The sequence below is a fragment of the Dromiciops gliroides genome, chromosome 4 (assembly GCF_019393635.1).
Source record: "Dromiciops gliroides isolate mDroGli1 chromosome 4, mDroGli1.pri, whole genome shotgun sequence".
Classification (NCBI taxonomy): domain Eukaryota; kingdom Metazoa; phylum Chordata; class Mammalia; order Microbiotheria; family Microbiotheriidae; genus Dromiciops; species Dromiciops gliroides.
Genome location: NC_057864.1, coordinates 451,349,661 through 451,376,531, shown reverse-complemented (window position 1 = coordinate 451,376,531; position 26,871 = coordinate 451,349,661). Strand labels below are relative to the sequence as shown.

Genomic DNA, 26,871 nt, shown 5'->3' with positions numbered 1-26,871 from the left:
CAGTAACTTAGCTGGCTGGGTCTAGAACCCACATTTCCTCATTCTGAACTTCATATCATGTCTCCTCACCATATTACATATTTTAGTTGTGATTATTCATGATGAGGGGAAAAATACCCCAGACCAAAACCACTAGTGTGGGAACACTTGTTGATGCCTCTCGGTCCTCAAGCATCACGTATATAAATGCCCAATGCCAGAAGATTCCCAGCTGCTTGGTTGGTGACCCCACCTTGTGCCTGGAAGAGTTGGGGTTAAAAGAGTGGGTTCCCTGCTCCCCAGCTTTCTTGTCCCAGCTCTGTTTACTGCAAAAAGGTCCTGCAAATGCTATTCATCCCGAGAAAGGAGGAGGGGAGGAGGAGCCCAAAGATCAAAAGAGAAACTTTGTAGGAAGTAAGAAGGGCATGACAGAATGTACTGTATGTACGGTAAGAATCAGTCCTTTCAGTCCTTTCAGGAATTGGAGTGTCCGTAGTCAAAGGCAGCATTGTCTTTGCCTGGACTCAGTCATCTTTTCTCCAGTGTCCTGGGTGAGGTGGAGGGCATGTTTTGAATAGAGCAAATCACAGACTTTGAAGTCTTAATGCTTACCCTAATTTGTGTTTCCAGAACACTGGATCTGGAGTCAGGGGTCTTGGGTTCAAATTCTACCTTTCCTACTTCTATAACCTTGGCCAAACCTCAACTTCTCTGGGCTTCAGTTCCTCATAAAATGAAGGATTTGGACCGGATGACCTCTCCAGTTCCTTCCTGCTCTAAAGCTTTGATCTTATGATCCACTTTCCTGGACCTCTGTTGCTCACGGGGTCGGGGGCAGGGTTGGTGCTTGATTAATGTCAATTGTTAACAAACTGATGTTGAGCTGTACCTGTCCATATGAATGCAAAAAGTCCAGAGAAGAAGCAGAATAGCACGGCTTGGTGACACCCAAGGGACATTCCGAGCCACTTTAGGAATTGTGGCAGCATGAGTGCAACTGATTGAGGCTATAACCTCTTTCAATTTGTTCTCATTATTAGAGTTTTCATTTTCTCTTCTCTTCTTACCCCTCCCATCTGTATCTATTTATTTTCAAAAGACTTTTCAATTTTTGAACATTTGCCTTCAGACTGTCCCCTAGAGTACTTTGCTGAATCCCTTCCTCTGTCCCTGACCATCTTTAAATCGATGTTTTCTGGCCTCAGGGACCCTACTTGCACAATGGAGGTCACCTACTTAAGGAAAATGTTATCTAACTCTGGATTTGTTCCCAAACTAAAAAAGGGAAAAAAAGTTGCTATTTCATTCTTTTTCTTTGGTTGCTAACATCTCTAAGCATTCTCCCAGAGCATGTGACATGTGTGTAGCTAGGATGCCCATCAATCCAGCCTGGTGGAAAGCAACAGCCAGAGGGCACATCACAAGGAGAATTGTATGGGTGTCAGCCAGAAGCAAGTCTTTATGTCCAGAGATCTATTGCAGGACTAACAATAATAGCTTTTATACATCATTAGAAGGCTTGCAAGGGTTCTATCTGTATTGTCTTATTTGATCCTAGGACCATAGGATTTAGAAATGTAAGGGGCCTTACACAGTGATTAGTCCAAGCCCTTCATTTTACAGAGGAGTAAACTGAGGCTCAAAGAGGCAAAATTCAACCCAAGGTTGCAGAGGTAGTAAGTAGCAGGGCCAGAATTAGAACACAAGGCCATTGACTCTTTTTTATTTTTTTTTTAGTGAGGCAATTGGGTTAAGTGACTTGCCCAGGGTCACACAGCTAGTAAGTGTTAAGTGTCTGAGGCCGGCTTTGAACTCAGGTACTCCTGACTCCAGGGCTGGTGCTCTATCCACTGCACCACCTAGCTGCCCCAAGGCCTTTGACTCTTGTCCTACAAATGCCTGATTTGTCAGTCATCGACTGCTGGGCACTGCCTACCCCTTCCAATACCCTGTGGATTTTGGCTGTTTTCCAACACTGACCTGTTTATTCAGCTGACTGTGTAACTTACCCATCCCATTGGTGAGTTCCTCCCATTCTGCCTTGGCCTATGTGTTGGCAGGGTTAATGACTTGCTTCCTTGGGGCCTTGGGGTGAATCATAACATTGCTTAGGCATGAATCTGACCTATCTCACCAACATTCCAGTCGAGTAAGCCTCTGTTCTCCTCACAGCCTGGGGGACTGACTTCTGGCTCTGATTTATTTGGTCCCTAGGTCTGTGAGAGTCCTGTCTGGACAATTCCTATATGCCTAGGTTGTTTTTCAGAAGCAGAGTACTACCGGTCTAGCCAAAGACCTAACTTAAAAATTGATCCTCTAGCTAAGGTCTCCAAAACAAATGTTTTGGGACATAGCCCAAGGTTGGAACTGGCAAATATGGTAACATATGCCTTGTGATCTTATGGTATTCCTCCAAGGATTTCCTTCCAGGTGTATATAGGCAAAGGAGACGGGAGTCAGGATGAGATTGAAGAGATGAACAGGGGAGCTGGTATTTAAAAATTAGACGTTGCTAGTAGCATATTTCTGCCTGAATGGATAAGATGGACCATTTAACTAATTTCTTCTAGTTCCCTCTTCCCCAAAGCCTCCAAAGCCAAGTTCAAAGAGATGTCACCAAACTAATAAATTCTAGGATAGAATTTCTGCTTGAATCTCTCATTTCTTTAGCAATAGCACTGGGGCAGAGAACCCAAGAACCAAGGGTTGTATATAAATAATAGTGTAAGGAGGGAGAGTGCTAACAACTGAGGAAATCAGAAGGGTTTCTTGTAGGAGATGGCCCATGACTTGAATGGTGAAGGAAGCTAAGACAAGGCAAGGCTGCTAGCAAATATAGGGTTAGATTGATATCACTGGTCATTTTTCTTCTTTGCTATTCCAATCATAGCCATATTTTTCCAATGTCCCAGAGCCCCCATTCTCTTGAGGGTCTACTGCTTTGTACTTACATGGAGCCCTGATTCATCTTGAGGATGGAGCTTGGCCCCAAAGAGGAGAGTTGGATTTTGCTCTTCTCTCTGGCTGGTTGCTCACACCTCAGGACAAATCTCTTAAACAAAACCTAGGTGTAACTCATGTCTAGGGGTACTCCAGTCATCTCCTTGACATAGATCTGACGTGCTGTTGCATACTCAGGAACTGTGAATCTTGCCATCTACCCTGCTGCTACATCCTTTGGACCAGAGACTAAGTCCTGGGGGAACTTAATCCTTTCATCTCTGGAACTACAGCCCTGGGAATGTAATGTGAGTATATCACACAGCGCCACAGCCCCCAGCCCCCACTCATGCTTCACATTCCATTCCCAGCCCTTACTCCTTTCCATCTTCCCTGCTGCAGACTACAAACCTCCTCCCTACCCCATATGCATATCTTTCCATAAAACCTCCATAGTAAACCTATTCAACGCTTCCATCTTATTCATTCATTATCTCAGGGTTAACAGCGTCTCAGTCAGGCTGTCCATTTGTTGTCTCTAATTCTTAATGCAATACTGGCCCACTTTTTTTTGGTTATACATAGCCTTGATAATACCTTTTAAACCTCTTCATGAGCATGAGTCATTATTAGTAACATGCTAAATTCAATGCAATCCAAGCCAGCAAACATTTATTATGTGCTTATTTTATGCAAGGCACCCTGGTAGCTTTTGAGGATTCAGAGACAAAACATGAAATAGTTCCTGCCCTCAAGGAACTTGCATTATACTAAGGAATGAATGAAAACAGCATTTATTAACTGCTTACTATATACTAGACACTGTGTTAAGTGCTGGGGATAAAAATACAAAAGAGAGATAGTTTTTGATGTTAGATAATACATACACACATATATGTATGTATGTGTATATTTATATATACATGTATGTATATAGCTATAGTAGGGTCTCATCAGTCATCACAACATATCCCTAGGCTAGGAGTTCCAAAGCTCAGGGACTTAGCTCTTCTGGGGCATCTTCTCTCAAGATCCTCTTTGGAGGGTACAATAGCACAAAAAGGAAGATGACCCAGGGTCATGGTTGGGGATATGTGGCTAATCAATATATGTTGGGAGATATGACATAAAAAAGACAAATATGAATGTAACCCTGGGTTATAATTCAGCAAAGGGACACCATAGTGCACAGAGTGTTGGGCCTGGAGTCAGGAATACCTGGATTCAAATGCAGTCTCAGATACTCACCTGTTATGTGACTCTGAGTAAGTCACTTAACCTCTGTTTGCCTTAGTTTTCTCAACTATAAAATGGGGATTATTATAAAACCTACTTCCTAGGTTTGTTGCAAGGATCAAATGAGATCATATTTATAAAGAGCTTAACACAGTGCCAGGTATACAGTAGGTGCTTACTAAATGTTTGTTCCCTTCCTTCCCAAGCTCCCTGCCTAGATAGTCTTGCTATGAAGATGAAATTCTCAAACATCGGTATCTGCTCCTCTCCTCTTACACCTTAGCCCAAGAGATGTGTCTCCCCTCTCTAAAGGGATCTAAACCTCTTTCCAAATTTCTTTCTGTAACAGGAATAATCATACCACACAAGGATTTAGCTGCCACCCAATTTTCTTTGTTTATTATCAAGCACAGATGATACATGAAAATACAAATAGAGCACTGAAACGAGATTAGGAAGTAATCAATTTGAAGAAGTACAGGCCATTTTGGCTGGAGAAGTGGAATAGGAAGTAAAGTAGGGTCCATAGTAATCAATCCCATTAATTTTGAATCTCCTTCCACCATCCAGCCACCACATTCAGCCAGTGTCATGATGAGACTGGAGAGATGAGCAGGGGAGCTGGTATTTAAAAATTAGACATTGCTAGTAGCATATTTCTGCCTGAATTGTATAAGATGGACTAATTTCTTTCCTCTTCCCAGAAGCCTCCAAAACCAAGTTCAAAGAGATGTCACCAAACTGGTAAATTCTAGGATAGCATCTGCTCGAGTGTCTCATTTCCTTAGCAATAGTATTGGGGCTGAGAGCCCAAAAACCCAGGGCTGTATTTAAATAAATGTTAGGTGGGAGAGTACTAACAACTGAGGAAATCAGAAAAGCTTTCTTGTGGGAGATGGCCCATGAAGTGAATGTTGAAGGAAGCTAAGGATTTTAAGGGACCAAGGTAAAGAAAGAGTATACTTTAGCCTATAGATCTGGTGGTAGGAGATGGAGTTAAGAGCTTAGGGAACAGTAAGTAGGTCAGTTTGACTGTAAAGTAGTATGAGTGAAGGGGGAATCATGTGCAATAAGCCTCTAAAGGTAGGCTTGAAGACATTAAATGTCCAAGATAAAGACTTTGTATTTTGTCCTAGATGTAATAGGGAGCCTCAAGAGGTTATTTAACAAGGAAGTGACCTGGTAGGATTTGTGTATTAGAAACATTGTTTTGGCAACTGAGTAGAAAATAGATTAGAGAGGGGAGAGACCTAGACTGGGAGCCTGATAAGGAGCACATTTCAATAGCCTAGGAAAGAAGTGATGAGGGTTTGAATGAAGGTGGCCTGGTCCTGTGAGTTAGACAAGAGATTGTAAAATGTTGTGGAAGTAGCATTTATAGGACTGTTGGATTTGGGGGGGTCTGTGTTGGGGGGCGGTGATGTGAAGAGCTCAGGAAAGACATTAGGGCTGGATCTATGCATCTGAGAGTCATCTATAGAGAGAAAATAGTTTAACCCATGAGAGCAAATTAGATTGCCAAGGGAAAGAGCGTAAAAATAAAAAGAAGAAGGCTCAGGGGCCAGGATGTAGATGATAATATAGCCACTTCCTGACAGAATGGTGATATACTGAGGGTACAAATTGAGACTGGTTTTTTTTGAGACATGGCCAATGCAGGAATTTGTTTTGCCTATTTGTTACAATGGTTTTCTTTTTCTTTTTTCAAAGGGAGAGGGAGACAGGGAAACTGAGAAGGAGAGAAGGTAGATTTTTGTTAATTGAAAAAAAAAAAAGTTAGGTTTCCCAAGAGAAGAAAGTGTAGGTGTGAATGCAGCTAAGATTAGAAGGGAAATACTTAACTGAGGGGGAAAAAAAATCTTTGCTGCAAGTTTGCATCAAGGTCCCATTTCTAAGATATATGAGGATCTGTTTGACATTTATAAGGATAAAAGCCACTTCCCAATTGATAAATGGTCAAAGGATATGATGAAATCCAAGCTATGAATAGACATGTAAAAATGCTTTAAGTCAAGTAATAATTAGAAAAATGCAAATTTAAAAAAATGATGAGATTCTACCATATACCCCTCAAAGTTGACCCAAAAAATGGAAAAGAAAAAATGCAAATGTTGGAATGGCTGTGGGAAAACAGGCACATTCATGCACTGTTAGTAGAGCTATGAATTGGTCTAGATATTCTGGAAGCAATTTGGAATTATGCCCCCAAAGTTATTAAACTGTGCACATATAGCCTTTGACAGCAATACTGCTAGTAGGCTTAAAGTCCAAAGAGATCAAAGAAAGAGGAAAAAGACCTCTATATACAAAACTATTTATAGCAGCTCTTTTTAGTAGTGACAAAGAACTGGAAACTAAGGCTGTGCCCATTAATCAGGGAATGGCTGAACAAATTATGTCATATGAATATATTGTTAACATCACTGCAGCATAAGAAATTATGAAAGGGATGATTTCAGAGAAACTTAGGAAGACTTGTAAGAAATGACATATAGTTAAGTGGGCAGAACCAGGAGAATGACAATTTATACAATAACAACATTGTAAAGACAAAGAATGCAGGTGGAAGGAAACAAAAAATAAATGTTTTAAATTGAAAAAAAAATTTAAACAAAACAAACCTTTTCATAACCTGGCCCTGTCCTGTTTTTCCAGTCTTCTTACACTTGACTTTCCTCATTGTATTACTCTATGATCCAGTGACTCTGGCCTTCTTATTTTTCACAAAAGACACTCCATCTCTCAATTCTGTGCATTATCACTGGCTGTTGTCCATGCCTGGAATTCTTTTCCTCCTCACCTACTTCCTGGTTTCCCTGGCTTTCTTCAAGTCTTAGCTAAAATCCCACTATCTGCGAGAAATCTTTCTTGATCACCCTTGATGCCTTCCCTATGAAATGATTTCCAATTTATCTTGTATGTATCTTGTTTGTACATAATTTTTGTGCGTACATTGTTTCCATTAGACTATGAGCTCCTTGAGGGCAGACTGTTTCTGCCTTCCTTTGTATCTCTAATAATTAGCATAGTTTTGGGCACACAATAGGCATTTAATAAATGCTTCTTGACTTGACTTTTAGTCCCTCAGCTCTGTATATGGTACTGCTGGGAATGTTTTTGTTTTTGGTTTTTTTTTGCGGGGCAATGGGGGTTAAGTGACTTGCCCAGGGTCACACAGCTAGTAAGTGTCAAGTGTCTGAGGCTGGATTTGAACTCAGGTAACTCCTGAATCCAGGGCCGGTGCTTTATCTACTGCACCACCTAGCCGCCCCCGGGGAATGTTTTATCTAAACTTTGTATTTCCTCCACCACTTAACACAATGTCCTATAGATTAAGGAGGTGTGCTGGTAAAATGTTTATTCACTGGCTCTTTTTTTTTTTAAATGTACCCACAACATACTTTAAAGTTTAATCTGCATTGTTAACACTGCTTCCACCACCTTCTTAAGTCCAGATAATTATCAAAACAATAAATTAAGACCTGATTTGTGCATTTCCCAAGTGTTAATACTCACACTGAAAATTTAACACTGGGTTCTCCCAAGTTAGTTTGAGTTGGCTTCTGCTGGTCATAACTGGACTTTAGCAATACGTGTTGAAAAAAGAATACCAAGGAGGAAGAAATCACTTTTGTTGTGGGTGGTCAGGGAAAGCTTTAAGGAGAAGGTGAGATGAGGAGGGACACAATTCTGACAGGTTCAAAAGAATTGCAGCAAAGTAGATGATTGACAAATTTATGAGATGCTTGTGTAAAAAGGATAATCAAGTTGTATTTTGAGAATAGTGAAACATGAGTATGCTTAGAACAGAGGATTTATTATGTAGAAGGATTGTGGGACATATATAGTTGGAGATTTAGGATGGGGTCAGATTGTACTTTTTGAATGCCAGGATAAGAGGTTTGGATTTTATACCATAGGTAATTGGGAATTATTAAAGGTTTGTGAAGAATAGAGTAGTCTTTTAGGGAGAAGAATATAGGATGAAATGGAAGGGAAAGGGACTAGGGTCAGGAGGAACAGTAAGGTTGCTGTTGTAATCATCTAGGCATTAAATGACAAGAGCACAATTTTAGGTAGTACTTGTGGAAAAGGAAAGGAAATAAGTTTGAATTATCACCATGAAAAATCACAAAAATCCCCGGTCACTGACAGCTGACTATCCTTTGAATTCCCTCTGGTTATCTGGGCTCCTCCTTTCCTTTACTCAACCTACCCTTTCTGTGCCTGAGTTTCAAGGTCGATAGGATCCCTGATTAGTTTCTCCACCAAGACATGAAGCCCTAATTTTCTGACCTTTCTCTGGGTACTTTGGAAGCACAGAATGTCGCTGTACTTTCCTGAGGGAGCCCTTGGTGCTTTTTGGATGAGTCACTGAGAACAGTCTCTTAGAGTGGGGCAGAGACATTTGCTAAATGGCAAAAAGGTGTGTTGCCTTATGGGCCCCAGTAGTGCTCCCCGCCCATGTCTCTACATTCTTTCCTTATCATTCTTCTGTTTGGGAGCAAAACTACTTACCTGTTGTTTTCTCTTATTTCTGAATAGCAGGTGTCTGGATGTAGAGCCCGTAGGCTGCATGCACATCACTGGAATAGGGTTTTTTCTACTCTGGTTCTAAAGGGAAACTGAGACTCGGGAATAAGAAAGGATTTGCCCTGTGGACTAGGAGCAGGGCTGGGACTAGAACCCAGGTGGCTTGGCTCACAGCCCATTCGACCACACTGCTGCCCACATAGCCTGGGAGAACCAACAACAAGCAATCCATTGAGCAATTGCACAAATAACAATGAGTGATCATAGCAAGAAATAGTCACAAAGCAACTGCAACCCCCATCCCCCCCAACCTCCAGATTGCTAAGGAACCCTTTAAAAGTGTGATATCTTCAATGTCTCTGACCAGTAGCTTGACCTAGTATTAAATTTGGGCCTTTGTTCAGGAAAGATTATTGTAGGAGCATCTACCTATTTGGACTCACATCCCTAATCTGTATATACATTGGCAGACTGTGTTCCTAGAAGGAGGTCTATCTACTACTACCATTAGGATTTTTTGAAAGTAATAAACATTTTTATCTATAGTTTGGGGTTCCAATTTTTGTCACTCATTCCCTCCCTCCCCCCCTTCCCTGAGGCAGCAAGCAATCAGATATAGGTTAAACATATATGATTATACCATTAGGATTCTAGTGTGAAGCCTGAGGGGTACTGAAGTTTCTAAAACACTGAGGAGCCCCAACTTGTGTGCTCTCTATTGATTATTAGTTTGAGTTAATTGGCTTTTAGAAAAGGTATTTACTAAGTAAGTATAACAAGGGCATTTGTTACAGAAGCATCCTCCAAACTAGGGGTTTATGCTCCTGATTCCTTCTATATGGGAGATACGTGCTTATCAGGTCCTGTAAAATATATCTCATGCAGATCATTGGCAGCCAAACAAGTACTAATGTCTATACATTGATAAATAATGAAGACTCAATCAAGAAATATTTATTAAGTGACTACTATGTATCAGGCCCTGTCCTAAGCATCAGAGTTCATGGAGTAGCACCAGCACACATGATATTTCAGTTTCTAGGCTTTTAGAACAGTCTGCTTTTTTGGAGTTATCTGCTTTCTGCTTCCCAGTTTTGCTTTGTAATTTCCACCATTTTAACTGGTAAGGAAGTAATATATTATTTGTTGCCTCTAATTCTCAAATTGACACTCTGGATCTTTTTGGATGAACATATGAAGAAGGGAATAAAGGAAGTGGTATGAGCAAATTTATCATATATTGGGGGGGGAGGGTGGTGCTGCTTTCACATTCTGGGAAGTAAGTTCATTATCTTTATGCCCTATACTCCAGTGGAATGGTAAATCAGGCAAGCTTTTCCTAGTTCAGGAATGTAAGGAGTAATCAACTGGCCCCCACCCCAGCCCAAGATGCCATTAAATCCACCTATGGCCCAGTAAATGCCTTAATTCTCTTGAGCCAATCTCTAAACTTTAGAGCCTGGTGTGAATAAAGGGGAGGGTGATGAGGAACAAGCACTGATTAAGCACCGACTGTGCCCCAGCACTGTGCTAAGTGCATTGCAAATATTATATAGGCAGGTGCTATTTCACAGTTGAGGAAACAGAATGTAATGAACAGACTTCTTGTTTGGTACTTCAGCTGGAGAGCTTTGCATTGCTAAAACACCGAAGGAAGCTAGAGCAGACTAGCAATGCTCATACCCATTGGAAGCAGCACCCCTGGGGACCCAAGCCCCTGCTCCTCCTTAGTCGGGAGGGCCCGGGCAGAGGCCTGATTGATTTAAGGTTTCTTAGACCGATCTGGCTCACTGTGGTTTGTCTCTTTATACATTTACTGCCCCGTATAAAGCTAGAACCACCCTAAGTGCTTGTTGACTGACTGTTGCCTCAATCAGGTGAGCCTCCCGCGGTAGTGAGGACATAGGCAGGTTGACTGGGCACTGTTGCATCCTGGCTCACTCGAACATAATTCGGGTAATAAACATTAATTTAGCGTGAAAGGAGATGCCGGGAAGTCGGGATACCAGGACGGCGTTTGGAATTCCCTCTGGCATGGCCCTTCGTCATCACAAAGTATTACTGAAATGCCCGCTTCTGCGCCGCCCGGTACGAGGTACCAGTCAACGGTCCCCACCCTTCGAGAGGTGCATTAAATAATGAAAGGTCTGGAGTGGGGGTCTTGGGTCCCTGCCTTCTAAGGGTGGAGAAGGGATGGGAAACCAGAATAATTTAATCTGCCCCTTCTCCCCCCCCCTCTCTCCCTCCCCCCCTCCCCAAGCCCCGGCTCGGGGCTGTTCCGAGGAGACAAATGGGCAACCAGGAGTCCCTCGGCTCGCGCCCGCTGGCCCGATAGGAGAAGAAACAGGGTCACGCGCGGGTTAACTGCAAGGCGGGGCGGGGGCGGAGGCGAAGGCGGTGGCGGCGGCAGAGATGGAAGTGAGGGGGCGGGGTTTCGGGAGGGGGCGGGACCGAGTCGGAGGCGGCCTCGGCCTCGGCCGCGGCGGCGGCCTCAGCCGCTTTAGGTGTCACTACCAACCCACTCCGGCCGGAAACAGGCGCCAGTTTCCGGCCGGACGGTTGAGGAGTGGCCGCTCCAGGGCCAGCAGCCGGAGTCGAAGTGGGTACCGGGCTGGTAGAGAGCGGGGAGGGAAGTCTTGGTACTGGCGAGCCGGGACTAGCTCGTGAGGAGCCGCCGCCGCCAGGGCTGGGGGGGAGAGGGCCGGGCCGGGGGAGGTGGGAGGGGGGCGTCGCCGGCCGCCGTGGGACGAGGAGAGGCTGAGGGGCCTCACGCTCCGCCCCGGAGGCCTAAGGCAACGGAGCCCCCGCCCCCGGGACGCAGGCGGTGCGCGGCCGCCCATCCCCTCCCCTCCCTCCCTTCGGCCGGTCTGCTGCCGGACCCCCGCCCGCCCCGCCTCCCTCCGCGTCGCAATCCTTCCCCACCCCTTTGTCGGTGTGCGGGGGTGGCTTTCGGGGGTCACCCCTGACCTTCCCAAGCTCGGCCGAGCGAGCTTGGCCGGAGCCCCATGGCCCCCAAGTTTGCGAGGCTGCCCCGTTAAAAACATCCTCCGCTGGGCCGGGCCGGACCGGACCGGACCCCCGGCCCGGCGCTCCTGGCAACGAGCAGCCGGCGTTGGTGTACAATCTGCGGCCCGAAGCGGCGCCCTAGGGGCCTTCCGTCCGCCCTCCCGCCCCGGGCCGAGGGAAAAGTTGCCTGGGGAGGCTGGAAACTTGAGAAACGAAGGGGTGAGTGAGCGGCGGCGGCGGCGGCTCTGCCCGGCTGACCGCGGTCACGGGCTGCCCCCAGTTTGTTTATCGGCCCGCGGTATTTTTAGCCGGGTTCCATCCGGCCTCCGCTCCGGTGCCTTGTTAAAGTGGAGGCGATCAGGCGGGGGGTCCTCCTCAGAAAGGTTTGTCCTCCAATTCTTCCCGGAGTTCTCGTGCCGTCCGATACCCGGCTACCAGCGGGAGGCCCGGGGCACCGGAGTGGAGCGGGGAGAAGTTGCTGAACTTTATTTTCCTCCTTTTTTATGTAAACACCTTGGGTAGAGTTATTGACCCAGAGTCAGTCCACCATAGCCCGTGCTAGATTGCTTTTCGCTTGTTTTCCCGAGGTCTCACAATAGCCTCTTCCATAGTTGGGGGAGTCGTGGAAATGTACACTCAGTTCTTAGTCACCACCTTCATCAGTGGAGGGAACGGTGGTATGGACAATTCAGAACGCTAATTCCCAATTCGTTTTAGTTCTGGAATGTTTTGATTTTTTTTAAAGATTTTCTGCCCTAACCTTATACTTAGTTTCAGTGAGAAAATGCATGTTTATTACTGACCAAGACTCATCCATTGATGGAAAAGAAGGCAGTTAGGATGACTTAGAGGGAGCATGCTTGTAGCTTAAACATGTCCCTGGGCATAAGCCACAAGTTAATTACACCAACAGATTATTGAGTTAACCTGTTTATCCTCCTTGTTTCTCAAGTAGTTGATAATTGAAGTTCAGCATCCAGCTTCACACCTTTCTCCGCTTTTTTCCATTGTGGAATTAAGGGCTGGCCACAATAATGCCGCTATATAATGGATAGTAATACTAGTACTACTACTACTACTACTACTAATAATCGAAATTGATACATGAAATGTAGACAGTTCTAAAGTGTGTCTGCAATTTTTTGTCTTGCATCTTGGCCGAGGTGGCCAAGTTAATTGAATAATTGACACACATTAGTCAATACCAGTAATACCCAAGAACATTTGAAAAGGGAAAGAGATAATGGAAAATATACATTCCAAATAAGTTTTGGATTATTTGCCATTTTGGACTATCGTGACCTTCATTAGTATGAATGGTCAAAAGTTGACCACTGACTTGGGACTGCTCTGTACTGGAGTGGGGAAGGAGAGTTGGGGTGGGAGCAGACTGTTCCGGAGCTGAGTCAGTTACTCACATTTCTGCCTAATTGAGCTTGTCCCTTTGGTTTAATGCCAAAGATTCCTCTGAGAAAATGTAAAATTTCTGCTTACAGATCCTAGTGCTTTCTCCACTATACTACATTGTCACCCATTCTTCTCTAGTCTCTAAAAATTAGTCCCTCAGACCCAGAACATATAGACACTGTTCTATCACAGACCCTAGAATTAAAATCCACAGTGAAATGAAGACATTAGGAAGAACTTCCCTACCCTCTTATAGAATTATGGTTTAGGCTAATCAGTGTTGAATTTAGTTGGATTTTGTTGGTGTGATCTCTTAGATTCATAAATGTCACATTGGTGAAGTAAAAGTACGAGTGCATAGACAACCTAAAAATTATTCTGAAAACTCCATTCTTCTCTTTTCTGTTTCACCAGCAATGCTTTGTGAAACATAATTCAGGGAGTGGAATGTGATTTTATTTTTTGAAGTCACACACACCCAAAGAGATTAGTAGTACTCAGATGCTTCATTTTTCGTGTGTGTTAGAGTTAGCTCAATTATTACTGACAGGCCCCATGTCCTATTTATAATTGTGGCAGGAGCAAATCCCCTGGTTGAAATGCCTATAGTTTGAATAAACCCCAAAGGGGCAGGGAAAGAATTAGGATGAGGCAGGGAGTATTTATTAGCCTGATTCTGAGATATATTGTTGGTGAATTTTGCAGAATCTAAACACAATAGAAAGGGATACTGCCCTTGTTTGTGGGGCTTTTGGTTTATTTGAAGAAACAGAACATGGTTTAATAGTTATGAAACAATATATGAAGTGGTGCAGGTTAATGTAGTGGAAAGTGCTGAGAGAATTTATCATAAGGAGCAAGGAGAACTGGATAGCCTCTTGGATATGACAGATTTTTGTCCTGGGTTTTGGAAGACCACATATATTGATAGAGAAAAAAAGGGAAGGACATTCTAGGCAGAGGTAAAGGCATGTGTGAAGGTTGATGTGGGTGAGAATAAGCAAAATACATGAGAGGAATGGGGGAACAAGTGAGAGTGGCTAGAATGGAGGGTCTGATGGTAGGTCATGGCAGGTGATGGTGAAATGGAGTTGTGAGGAGAGGGGGTTTGGAAGTCAGACTGAGTTTGGATTTGTTAACATTGGATAATAGAGAGCCATGGTAGGCTCTTGAGCAGAATGATGTACTAAGAGTTATGCTTCAGAGAGAGGGAGGCAGATATATTAGGACCTATCTCCTCTCCTGAACCAGTTTAGATGCAGAGAATCTTGGCTGGGGCTTCAGTTTTCTGTGTGGAAGCAGTTAGGTTTCAAGCAGCCTAATTTTACAAAGATCTCTCTATACCAATCTCAATGTGATTTAACATTTGGGGATCCCAAAGGCTATAACTAAAAGTTCCCCCAAGTTCTCGATGCAAGCAAAAAGAGAGGTCCATCATCCATGTATATTCAATGTTCAGTCTTCTGTGTTAAGATTGTAGGGGATCGGGGCAGCTAGATGTCGTTGTGGATAGAGCACTGGCCCTGGAGTCAGGAGTACCTGAGTTCAAATCCGGCCTCAGACACTTAACACTTACTAGCTGTGTGACCCTGGGCAAGTCACTTAACCCCAATTGCCTCACTTTAAAAAAAAATTAAAAAAAAAAATTGTAGGGGATCAGTGCTGTAGGCAATCCAGAACTGAATAGTGTGCAAGAAGGATTTGGTTTTGAAAGCATTATAATTAAAAACCCTAACAAGTTTACCTTTTGTTTATACCACTCTAAAAATTTGAATTACCTGAGCACATACCACTACCCTTTTTTCTCTACCAATCTGTGTCTTCCAAAACCCAGGCCAAAATTTATCTTATCAAGAGCCAAGATGGCGGAGGATTTATCTTATTCAAGAAGTCATCCTTTTCTCACTGCTCCTTATAAGTCCTCTTAGGGTGGTGGCGTGTTGAATAGCCTAGTAGAAGCAACCTGGACTTTTCCTTATGGTGTTATGAAATAACCCAACTTGTGGATAACTGAAATTTAACAATGCTAAGAATGTTGGTGAAAAACATATCTTGTTTTTTTGGTCATGTACAACTCTTTGTGACCCCATTTGGGGTTTTCTTGGCAAAAAATACTGGAGTTTACCATTTCCTTCTCCAGCTTATTTGACAGATGAGGGAACTGAGGCAAACAGGGTTAAGGGACTTGCCTAGGGTCAGCACAGCTAGGAAGTATTTGAGCCTGGATTTGAACTCAGAAAGATGAGTCTTCCTGACTTCAGTCCTGGGATTCTATCTACTGCTCCATCTAGCTGCTCCACATATCTTGTGACAAACCCCTTCTAGGGTCCATACTGGCTTCTAAGCCTTTTAGGCCAATGGGTTTTTCATGTAGCCAGAATGAATCCTTCAGTCACAAGTGTCAAGCGCTCCTTTGAATTGCATCAATTCGATGAGACTTGAGCTGTTTTTCCAAAGACTAGTATCTAAAAGAGGGGATTAGAGATAACCAGATTCAGTCAGAATTTGTCAAGATCTTTCCTTCTGGAGTAAATTTATTTCAAAATTTGACTATTTTAGTAAAAAAGAGAAAAATTAGATCCTTAAAGTTAAGAAAATACTGTTACCCTTATTTCACATAAAACAGTTGACTTGAACACACCTGACCTCATAATTGTTACCAAAGCTGTGTACATGTGATGTCATTAGTAAAAAAATTATGACTTAGCTCTTGGATGAGAAGATTGTCATCCCCCTCGGACTCTGGAAATCAGAGATTGAAAAAGACCGGGTTCTATCCCTTCCACCTACTCAGGATCGTTCTTAACTGTGTGTGTTCTAGGGTTCTGTCTCATCCCTTTATTTTCCCTTGGAAGTAGTTTGCTTTCAGTTATCTGTGCTAATAGAGGGGAACAATCAATTGACAAATATTTATTAAGGACCTACTATGCATTGGTTGAATGGTGAGGATAGGAGTACAAGGATAACATACTTGTATAAGATAAAGTCACTAATTTCAAAGATCTTATTATCTAGTTAGGCAGGTGACAGATATACTGGAAACTGTCCAATAATGCAAGAGTGCTTAATTATTTGGCATAGACTCTAAGTACTGGCGTAGTTTAGAAGGGGAAAAAGATCAGTGAAAGCTTCTTGAAGAAAGTGGAATTTGAGCTAGACCTTGAAGAATAAATAGAATTTGGATTCTAAGAAGGGTGAGCTTGTTTGGTAAGGTGAGTAATTTAGAGCTAAAGAATTTATGAGATGGAAGAGACCGTGAGGGAAGGTGTGGAAGTAGGAATTTGCGTTGCAGTTAAGAAATTGTTATCTCCTTAAGGTTTTGTTTGGGGAGCATAGGAGAGTAAATTTGGCTAGATGTGTTGGGACAGTATTATGGGGGGGGGGGGCGGAGACTGAAAGCCAGACAGAAATTTAACTGATATGATAGTAAAGAGGGAGAATGAATGTTGGTGACAGTGAAAGACAATAGTGAAGTGGTTCCAGGGAGGGAGCTTGTTTAGGAGGGAAATGAGATCAGTTTGGGATGTATCAAGTTTGCTATAAAGGTATGACACTTACATGGCAATATTGGTCTGTAGTTGGAAATGTAAAAACAAGAGTGAATACCAGACTCAAAGTACAGAAAGTCATTATATTGAGGTGTTGGTGGAAGCCATAAAAATGACTAAGTTCTATCTAGACAGAAAAGAGCTGAGAACCCAGGCTGGGAATCATGTTGATTTTGATATGCATTTCTTAACTTTATTGTTTTCTTAGAAAATTTTCTTCTTAATATTTGGATCAGATTGATAACCAACAAGATTTGTTAAGCCACTTATGTGCCAGGAAGTGTACTAAGTTATAAGATACAAAATAATAAAGTATGTTTGCATTTCTTTCTGCACATACTAAGTGTCCTAGTGGTCTGGGGCAACATTAGGAAAACCAGGGATCAAAGTTTGGCAACAATGGAATGTTTGTTGATAGAATTGGAAACCTTTTTCAGTGTGGCCTCACTTTCAAGACTAATAGTCAGTCCATGACCCCCCTGGGGTTTTGCAGGTCCTAATCACCTCTTGTTTAGACAGTTATAATAGGTTCTTAATTGTTCTTCTGCTCCCAGACTCCCCTCTCTCAGAAATAATAGGCCTTTGGCACAAGTCTGAGCGACCGAGTTTCTTCCCTCCTCAATAACCATCTGTGGCTACCTGTTGCCTCAGGGACAAAATACAAGTCCCTCAGTCTGACATTTAAAGCCGTATATAATTTTACTCCAGTTTACCTTCCCACCCTTATCCTGTAATATTTCTCTTTACTCATTATGCTTTTTAGCCAATCTGTACTACTAGCTGTTCCTGAAATAGACTTGCCATCTCTTAACTAACTTCATTTGTATAAGTTATTTGCCGTGCCTGGAATGCACTTGCACCTTAGCTCTATCTTCCAGAATCTTTATCTTCATTCGGATTTAGCCTGGGGGCTATCTCCTACACCAAGCCTTCCTAGAACCCTTTCTCCCACTTCTTATTATATTGTGTTACCTCTCTGTGTATTTCTACCCGCTGTGGAATGTGAGCTTCTTGAAGACCAGGGCTGTTTTGTTTTGTCTTTGTATCCTTAGCACGCTTCCACTGTTCTGTGCCAGTTTAAACCAGTCTTCACATCTTTCTTTGTGAACACAACCTTTAAAATATTTTTATTTGGGAATATTCCCATCTACTTTGGTTGAACCAATAAAGAGGGGGTAATGAATTTATCCTATCCTGATTTAAAATTCAATTCAGCAAATGTTTGAGTGCTTTATGTGTGCAGGAATAATACATTTACACAGTATTTTCAGGTTTACAAAGCATATATGTAATTATAATCCTGTGAGGTAGTAGGTTGTGTAAGAGTTATTATGCTCTTACAGGGGGATTGGAACTCTGAGAAGTTGTGATTTGCTGGCTGTCACATGGCTAAAAAAGTGACTGACTTGGGAATCCAGTCTTGGCTCCATGCCTCTAAATCTAATGTTATTTCCACAATGCCAGTGCTGCCTGTCACAGTGCTCTGTCCTGGGTTTTACATAAATGAATTGGACAGGGAATCTGATCTCAAAGTGCCCATTATCTAATAGGTGAGATAGAATATGAACAGATAACTAGAAGTGCTGAATGTGCTTACAGTACTGTAGATGTACAAATAAAGGTACTTTGGAAGTAGAGTAGAGAGAGATTCCTCCTGGAGGAATCCAGGATGGTTTCAGTGGAGGAGGTGGCTTTCAGGCTGGACCTTGCATGCTGGGTAAGATATCCGTGAGTGTAGGGCAGGGTGCTGGAGGGGAAGGAGAGGCTGAAGTATTCCAGGCACAGTGGGGAGGCCTCTTCGGGGAACAGAGGCCCAGAGTGCAGGGCATACAAGGTATGTGTGGGACTCCTTTTGGTTTTGCTGGAGCATAGAGTGCTTAAAAAGGGAAAGGTGAGATAAAAGGCTACAAACTGAGCCTTTGAGGGTTGGGTTTGTGGGTGTCTGCCTAAGAAGTTTAGAATTTATTATGTAGGCAGTGGGTGAGGCATGGGGCATTTCAAAAAAGAGAAATAATGGAATCAGTGGCATTCTTGTGGAAAACTACTTTGGCAGCTGTGTATAGGCTGGATTGAGGTAGTAGGGAGTTCAGCTAGGAGATAACTGTGCCAGTCCAAGAGGTAAATTATTCATTCATTTATTAAGTGCCTTCTATGTACAATGCTAGTTCTTAGAAGTAAGTAAATACTACATTTGGATAAGAATTCCCTGAGACACAAATACAGGTAATTATAATAGAATGTTATATCAGTGCATTAGGGACCTTCAAAACCAAGTGCTAAGTGAGATCAGAAGGGGAAGGAGACCTTGGGAAGCCGGGAATAATAATTGACATAACAATTTAAGGTTTGCAAAGTGCTTTACATACATGTCCGTGAAGTCATGGCTTCAGTTCCCATTTATATGTGGGTGACTTCCAAATCTTTATCTCCAGCCCAGAACTCTGTCTGACCTCTCATCTCTAATCTCCTGTCAGATGTTTTTCACCTTTATTTCCCATGAGCAACCCAAACTCAATGTGTCTAAAACCAAGTTTATTGCCTTTCCCTCTGATTTAGCTTTTTCTTTGAACTTTATTTTTGTCAGTGGTGCTTCCATTCACTAGGTCTCCCACATTAGAAATCTTAGAATGAATGTTGACTCTCCTCTCTTTTCTTTTTTATATTTCCAATTTGTTACCAAGTTTTGTTAGGTTCATTTTCTCTATATTGTTCCTTCCTTCTCCATTCCCATTGTCACCATTTAGTACCTCATTACTATCTACTCCAGTAGTCTCCTTACTAACCCATACTGCTGTCAGATGAATCTTCTTTCTTTCATTTGTTTGATGATCTTGAGTCACTTCATATCACCTACCACCATCTGCCTTTCCTATTTCATCTCATTTATATGAGATTGTTAAGGCAGAGAGAAAAGAGTCTAATACACACCCTTAGGAAACACCCACGTTAAGCACTCAGGAAGAGGATGAGGAGCCAGGAGAGAACATAGAGGAAGAATAGTTAGAGAAATAGGAAAATCACCAGGAAAGTGTTGTCTCTAAACACAAGTGTGGAGTAGAGTGGTCAGTAGGGTCATATATAGTAGAGAGGCAAGTGGTAAGGCAGAAAAAAGGACCATAGGATTTGGTGACGTTTGAGAGAGTGGTTGTGATGATGGTGGAAGCTGGATGCAAGGGGTGGAGGAGAGAGTGCATTGAAAGGGAGACCTTGTTCGAAGACGGTTTTGTTGAGAAGTATGGAAGCAGGGAAGGTTTTAGGAGCGATGGGTAAGAGAAGGGTCTAGGAAAGGCCTCTTAAGATTAGAGGAACCCTGAATATATCTGAAGGGACATGGCCATTGGAGGGATGTTGGAGGGGAATAACAGCTGATAAGGTCCTGAAACAATAGCTTGCGTTTTTGTAGCATTTTAATGATTTCAGAGTACGGATGTATATTCTTTGATCCTCAGAACCATATGAAGTAGGTGCTATTTCCTCATTCTACAGATGAGGAAACTGAGGAATGGAAAGCTTAAGTGGCTTGCCCGGGATGACATGGCTAAATATTTAGTGGGATTTGAACACAGGGTCTTTCTGACTCCCAGGCTAACATGTTCTCTATTATACCATGCGGTGTCTTGAAAAGGAGTTAAGAACTTAGGTAGAGGGGTTGTCAATAGTGAGGAATCCAGGGATCCCTCTTCTTCTGGAACCAGAGAAGAGAAAGGGAAAGAGGTGGGGCGTCATTGAAACATTTTCAGGAACAGTGGATGGAAGTTAAGGAAGCTCAGATTGGATGGACTTAATCTTCTCCCAGTCAATTAAAAGGCTGGGTAATCTGCTGTGGGTACATGTGCATGTGTGGAATGTATGTGATTTGGACCTTGAAATGAGAAAAAAGATTTGGAACGAACTTTCTGGAGAAAGAGATAAAGGCAAAGAGAGCCTAATAAGCTTGGGTGGGAATGGGAAAGGAGAGGATCTGTTTGAGAGACAGTGAAGAGGTTTCTTTTTGTCTTCTCATTATCCTCAAATGCCCAAATAAGGTCTCCCTAGATACAGGGAATAGATCTACCCTGAAGCTATATGGCTGATTGGGGCTGGGGGAGAGGATAGGGAGAGGTTCTTCTACAAATTAGAGGCAGTTTGGCTTAATGGTAGTACAGTATTTGTTCTCTGCTCATAGGCTGACAACTTTCTCTTTAATCTGTTTTTAAGGAATATTTTAAAAGTTGGGCTGGTGCATTTAATATTGCAATTTTTTTTGGGTGGGGCAATGAGGGTTAAGTGACTTGCCCAGGGTCACACAGCTAGTAAGTGTCAAGTGTCTGTCACCAGGGGGCAGCTCTAGGTGGCGCAGTGGATAGAGCACCGGCCCTGGATTCATGAGTACCTGAGTTCAAATCCAGCCTCAGACACTTGACACATACTAGCTGTGTGACCCTGGGCAAGTCACTTAACCCTCATTGCCTCACCCCCCCCAAAAAAAAGAAAGAAAAAGAAACAGAACATACTAAATTGTACTGTGATTAAAAAGATTTGTTTATGTTTGCCTAAGAACAGTGTCTGCCACAGTACCCAATCTGCATTTCACTTTCCTTAGGTTGGAAGTTTCATTAGATTTTTTTTGTTGGAGATGTGGGGAGGGGCAGTTTTGATTTTAATGTGCTGACTAATTGCAAGTATATATTTTGATCATATGCCTCAATTTCTGACACTTGAAAGAGCAGAAGAATTGAGTCTGTGTTCTTAGGCTTATCTGGAAAGACCTGGTCACATCTAATAGTGTGGGAGGGTGGATGCCACATATATATATATATTTTTTAGATGAGCATCAGACTTAGTGTCATGTACCTAGGCTCTTATTACTGTTTCTTCTGGAGTCTGTCAGAATTCTCCTTAGAGAAGGGCTTTATTTTGGAAACTATTCATGTTGGCTGAGTTACCAATTCCTAATTCTTTCTTAAGTGGGCAGGGGTACATTTTGTGTGTATGTGTGTGTGTGTGTGTGTGTGTGTGTGTGTGTGTGTGTGTGTATTCTAAGGGGTGGAGAATAATTACTTAAAATGAGTAATTCTCATTTGTAGATGGTTACAGACATCCTTGTCCTTGTTTAAAGTACCCCACATATATCTCCTGATATAGAGGAATGATGGTTCTCATTCTGCTGAGGTATCTGAGTTGAGATGGAAACTAGAATGCCTATATTTTCATTTTGGTCACTCTCCTCTTCTGTATAGATATGTGGACTGGATATTAGGGAAATCCAGAGGAAGGAAGAAGAGAAAGACATGGTTTCTGCCCTCAGAGAGTTCACAGACTAATAAAGGAAGATGCAATCTCTAATCTTGAGGATATACATAACAACATGAAAAAGAATACTCATAAAACAACAGCAGTAAGTGCAATTGATTGTAGTGAAGCTATGTACATAAAAGTTGAAGGGGTACTGACTGAGTAAAGGCATAATTGAGGGAAACTTCCTGGAGGAGGTGAGACCAAGCATTTCTTGGGGGAATGAATGAAAGAAGCAAAGATTATTATGAAGGTAGCAGGTGAAGCTGATAAGTGACATCACCCCATCAGGAGAATACACCCTGGGTATGTGTGTGTGTGGACTGGGAGTGGATAGGTTCTTGGAACACTGAGAAATCTAATTTTAAGGTAACACTCACTTTATAAGCTTCTGCTCTTTAAGGCCCTGACACCTTCACTGGAGAGAAGTTATTGGTGCTGAGAAACAGTAGCCAGACTATTAGCATTAAAAAAAAAATGGTGGGAGTCCGGAGTCTCAGAATCCTTGTTTTCTAGAAAGTGGTTGAGTACATATTTCTGACCAAAATGAAAATATAGGCATTCTAATTTCCATCTCAACTCAGATATCTCAGCAGAATGAGAACATACAGCCATGCTTTTTTCAGTAGGGAAGAATCTAGGTTGTCACTCAGCAAAGGTATTGTGAAGATTTAAATTCTAGTGTATTGTGTCTCTAATGTTGCTTCATGTTTTAGGGAACCTGGAAGAATGTTTCCTGAAGCTATCCTAGAGAAAAGAAAAATAAGTATAAAGGACTTGATTATTCGAAGGAACAGATGGGAATAATACAATAAATTTTTAAAAAGTGAACAATTTCAATTTCATTTATACTTAGAATTCAGTTGTATCTTCTTATTTTAAAAAATAACAGCAAATTTCTTTTCCTAATTGTTTGGTCAAAACTATTAGAATTAGGGTTTGTTTAACCATATACAGACTGATAGTTTTGGATGTAATGTGTGTAACAGGATGGTATCCCATGAAGTACTGGGTTGGCAAGGGAAAGCAAAGCATAGGATTGAACATTTATTGTGAGTAATACACAATAGTAGTTAAGAATTGACTAACGAGAGGCAGCTAGGCAGCCCAGTGGATAGAGCACCAGCCCTGGATTCAGGAGGACCTGAGTTCAAATTTGTCCTCAGACACTTAACATTTACTAGCTGTGTGACTCTGGGCAAGTCACTTAACCCCAAATGCCTCACCCCCCCAAAAAAAAGTTGACTAATCATTTTTTTCAGTTTCTAGTGAATTGGCTTGACTATTCCCTCATGCCAGCCTTTACCCTCCTGTCTACTATTGATAGGTTGAAGCTATGCAAATCATAAAGAATCTTGCTTGAGGTTTCCATTGCCTTTTGGGGGGAGTTTGACAGGAAAGAGAGTCTAAGAGTCTTAACTACTTGTCCTGGACTAGAGACTTTGGCTAGTCTGCAAAGCTGATTTGAAAACCTATAGATAATTGAAATAGAGGTGAGGGGCTGGGGATCAGAGACGGAAAGGCCCATGGTAGAATAGAGGTTTTGAGGGGGGAAAACGAGTAGAAGGATATTTCTAGGGTGGTGTTGAGGGGTCGAGGGTCTGGATGTGTTGTGGAGTTGGGTCATACTTGGGGTAGATTTAGAGGTACAAAAATGAAAGAGGTGCTGTCTAGTTAAGGCTGCTTTCCAAATTTGACTTTCACATTTGACAAGTTTTCCAGGACACTTTCTATTAACTCCACACCATGTACTTTGGTTTTGTATTCCCTCTTTATAGTTGTACTAAGCCGCTTGTGAATCCATCAGACCGAACCCTGGCAAATTATAGTCTTTTTTTTTTTTAAAGTGAGGCAATTGGGGTTAAATGACCTGCCCAGGGTCACACAGCTAGTAAGTGTCAAGTGTCTGAGGTCGGATATGAACTCAGGTACTCCTGACTCCAGGGCCGGTGCTCTATCCACTGCGCCATCTAGCTGCCCCAAATTATAGTCTTCTAATTGAATTGATGGTGTTATAAAAGAACCCTTGCTTTGAAAAGATGGGGTTCTTTGGGGAAGTGCTACTCCTGTCTCTGGGGTAGTTTTTAGTGGTAATTACCTATTGACAGAAGTGGAGGCAAGCTTGCTAAGTGCTTAAAACTGAAGTGTTAGCAACCTTTGCCAGTTTGTGGCATTTGTGATCTGATTGTGCCATTTACAATCCTTCTAAGCCTTCTTATCCTGTGCAACTTTTCTTCCTTTTTTCCTGAAAGTGTTCCACAAGGGAGCTATCAAAGCCATCGAATCCTTTGAGCTTCTCTTAATTGCCTGCTGTATGCAAAGCATAATGGGATTGGCACCAAGGATAAAGAGACAAAGTGAGCTACAGTTCCTTCCTTTAAGGAGTGTAATCTATTGTGCAATCGAAGAGCAAGTGTTTATGGAGCACCAGCTGTGTGCCATACCTGTGATAAGTACTAAGGATACAAGTACAAAGAATGAAACAATCCCTGCTCACAATATGTAGGGTTTTTGTTTGTTTTTTTGGCCCAGGGTCACACAGCTAGTAAGTGTCAAGTGTCTGAGGTCAAATTTCAACTAAGTTCCTCCTGAATCCAGAGCCAGTGCTTTTTCCGCTGTGCCACCTAGCTGCCCCCTTCGCTCACAATATGTAAACAGATGTGTATATTCAGGATAATTGGGGGAGAGAGTACAGATTCGAAGTCAGCTTGTTTGGCTGAGTGTGTATGTGTGTGTGTGTCCCTGTCCCTGTCTCTGTGTCCGTGTCTGTGCAGGAAAAAAACCAGGAATGGTACACTAAAGCCTGATGGTAAAGGACTTTAGATACCAAACAGAGGAGTTTGTGTTGTATCCCAAAGAAAATGGAAGTCACTGAAGGCTCTTGAACAAGAGAGCTACATAGTCACACTTAGGCTTTTTAGGAAGATTATTTTGGCGGCTTGTGTGGAGGATAGTTTGGAGAGAGGAAAGCCTGGAAATGGAAAGTTCCGTTGGGATGTTGCAGTAGTTTAGGGAGGAGATCATAAGGGCCTCAGTTCAGGTGATGGCTGAGTGAGTGGAGAAAAGGGGGTGGTAGATAGGTGGGATGCAGAGGTAGAAGTGATGTGTTTGTGTGTGCTAGGGTCTCCTTTTGATTTCTTGACGTTATGTGGCTTTCAGCGGGAAGTATCTGCCCCTTTTCTGGTCTTCTCTCACTCTGATGATACCCTTTACACTGCTTCTTCCACATAAATCTTTGGTGTCAGTGGTGGGTATTCATGTCTTCCATGTGTCTCTCCACTCTCCTTTGGGACCCAGAACTCTTCATTCTTCAGAGATTGAGATACTCAGGGACATGGAGCCATACAGCATAGAAGAAGATGATTTTAGAGAGATGAGACTTTGTTTCATGGAGAACCTTGTAAGGCATGGGGATGGGGGGATGTGTGAGAAAGGATCTTTAAAAGCATTGTTCTGTTTCTTTAAGGCAAGCCAGGCTGTTCTCAAATTCATTTCTAGGCCCGATTTAGCCTCTTCTACACAATTGAGATCCAAGCGTGAAATTGATAGGGACTCAGAGTTTGGCTTCCTGAAGCCTAGTATAACCTGATGACCATGTGTGAAGTGCCTACTGTGTTGGTGATACTCAGAAAAAAAGGAAACTGGTCCCTGCCCTCAAGAAGCTTACAGTTTTGGGGTGGGGATAGAATATTAAGGGTTAAACATGTACATGATTATTTGAGGGGGGAAGGACACTAACAAGTGGCTTCTGCCCGGCTGCCTTGGCCCAGGGAGGCCCTCCGTTGATGATAACACAAATTTCTCCTTGAAATGACTGTATATTGTAGGGAAAAGGAATCTTTCATTTCTCAAGGAAACATTTTCTTACTGTATGTAACCTTGTTAAGTCTCTGTTTACATATATCTCATACTAAGCACATGAAAAGTGATAATGTTGTGTCATGAAACTCTATAGAGCACTGGGCCTTGAGTCTAAGAAGACTTGAGTTCAGGTCTGGCCTCTAGTTAGCTGTGAGACCTTGGGCAGAACATTTAACTTGCCCTTGTCCTCAGTTTCCTTACCTATAAAATAAGGGTAATAATACTACCAACATCCCAGGTTTGTTTTGATGATCAGATGAAATACTTGTCAAGTACTTAGCATAGTGCCTGGCACATGTAAGGGTCTAAAATTCTAGCTATACTCTATCTAAAATCAAATGAGTGGTCGCCAATAAATTATAAGCTTTAGCGAGAGTATTTAAGTGTTTAAGTATTTATTAAAGAGCATTAGGATCAGAGAGAGGTAAAAATCTATTTCTAAGAGACCCCATCATCTGACCCACCTTGGCGAGGTCAGGAACCAAAAGAGGAAGAACCCCTCTGCCAGCCTCTGCTTCCTACTTCCTGTCCTCCTCCCAGAAATGGGAGACTCTTCAAGTTGATTGACTGGTAGCTTTGATAGACAGTACCCACGAGCAAACGTCACTTCCTGACGCCAAGGAACTGACCTCATGGTGGAGCTTTCCTACAGTAGCTCTCCAGCAGGTGGCGTCATTCCAATCGTTACACACATAGTAGGTGCTTCATGTTCTTTAAAGGTGTTTGTTTTCTTCCTTCTTTCCTTCCTTTGGTAATCTGGTAGTCTTGGAATAATATTTTTAAATACATGAAATAAGATACATAGGACTACAGAGGATACCAATTATATTGTGATGATGGTTATCAAAATATTTTTTAAAACTAACCATACTTCACAGATCCCAGGTCTTTCTGAATTCCTTCTCTGGGGAGATAGAAGAAATGATGCTAATGAACAAAATAAATAAAATAGCTGACTTGTTTCCTTGGGCCACACAGAAAACAAAAATACAAGTATATAAAAACAAAGAGAAAAAGCACTTTATATATGCAAACACACACGAATATAGACTTTACATCAAAACAGGCATATACTAGAACTAGAATT

The 26,871-nt window shown here is 42.3% G+C and overlaps 1 protein-coding gene across 4 annotated transcripts in view; it reads left to right on the top strand.

The window, feature by feature from the left end:
* The first annotated feature begins 11,148 nt into the window (after positions 1-11,148).
* OTUD7B (OTU deubiquitinase 7B) overlaps positions 11,149-26,871 on the top strand; it is an 84,745-nt gene continuing 69,022 nt past the window's right edge. For 3 of the 4 annotated variants that reach the window (XM_044003036.1, XM_044003035.1, XM_044003033.1), the window contains exon 1: positions 11,149-11,287. The gene's annotated coding sequence lies outside the window, so the exon portion shown is untranslated. Of the gene's footprint in view, positions 11,288-11,624; positions 11,914-26,871 lie in introns of those variants that run through there. The other variant, XM_044003034.1, reaches the window with a different exon arrangement.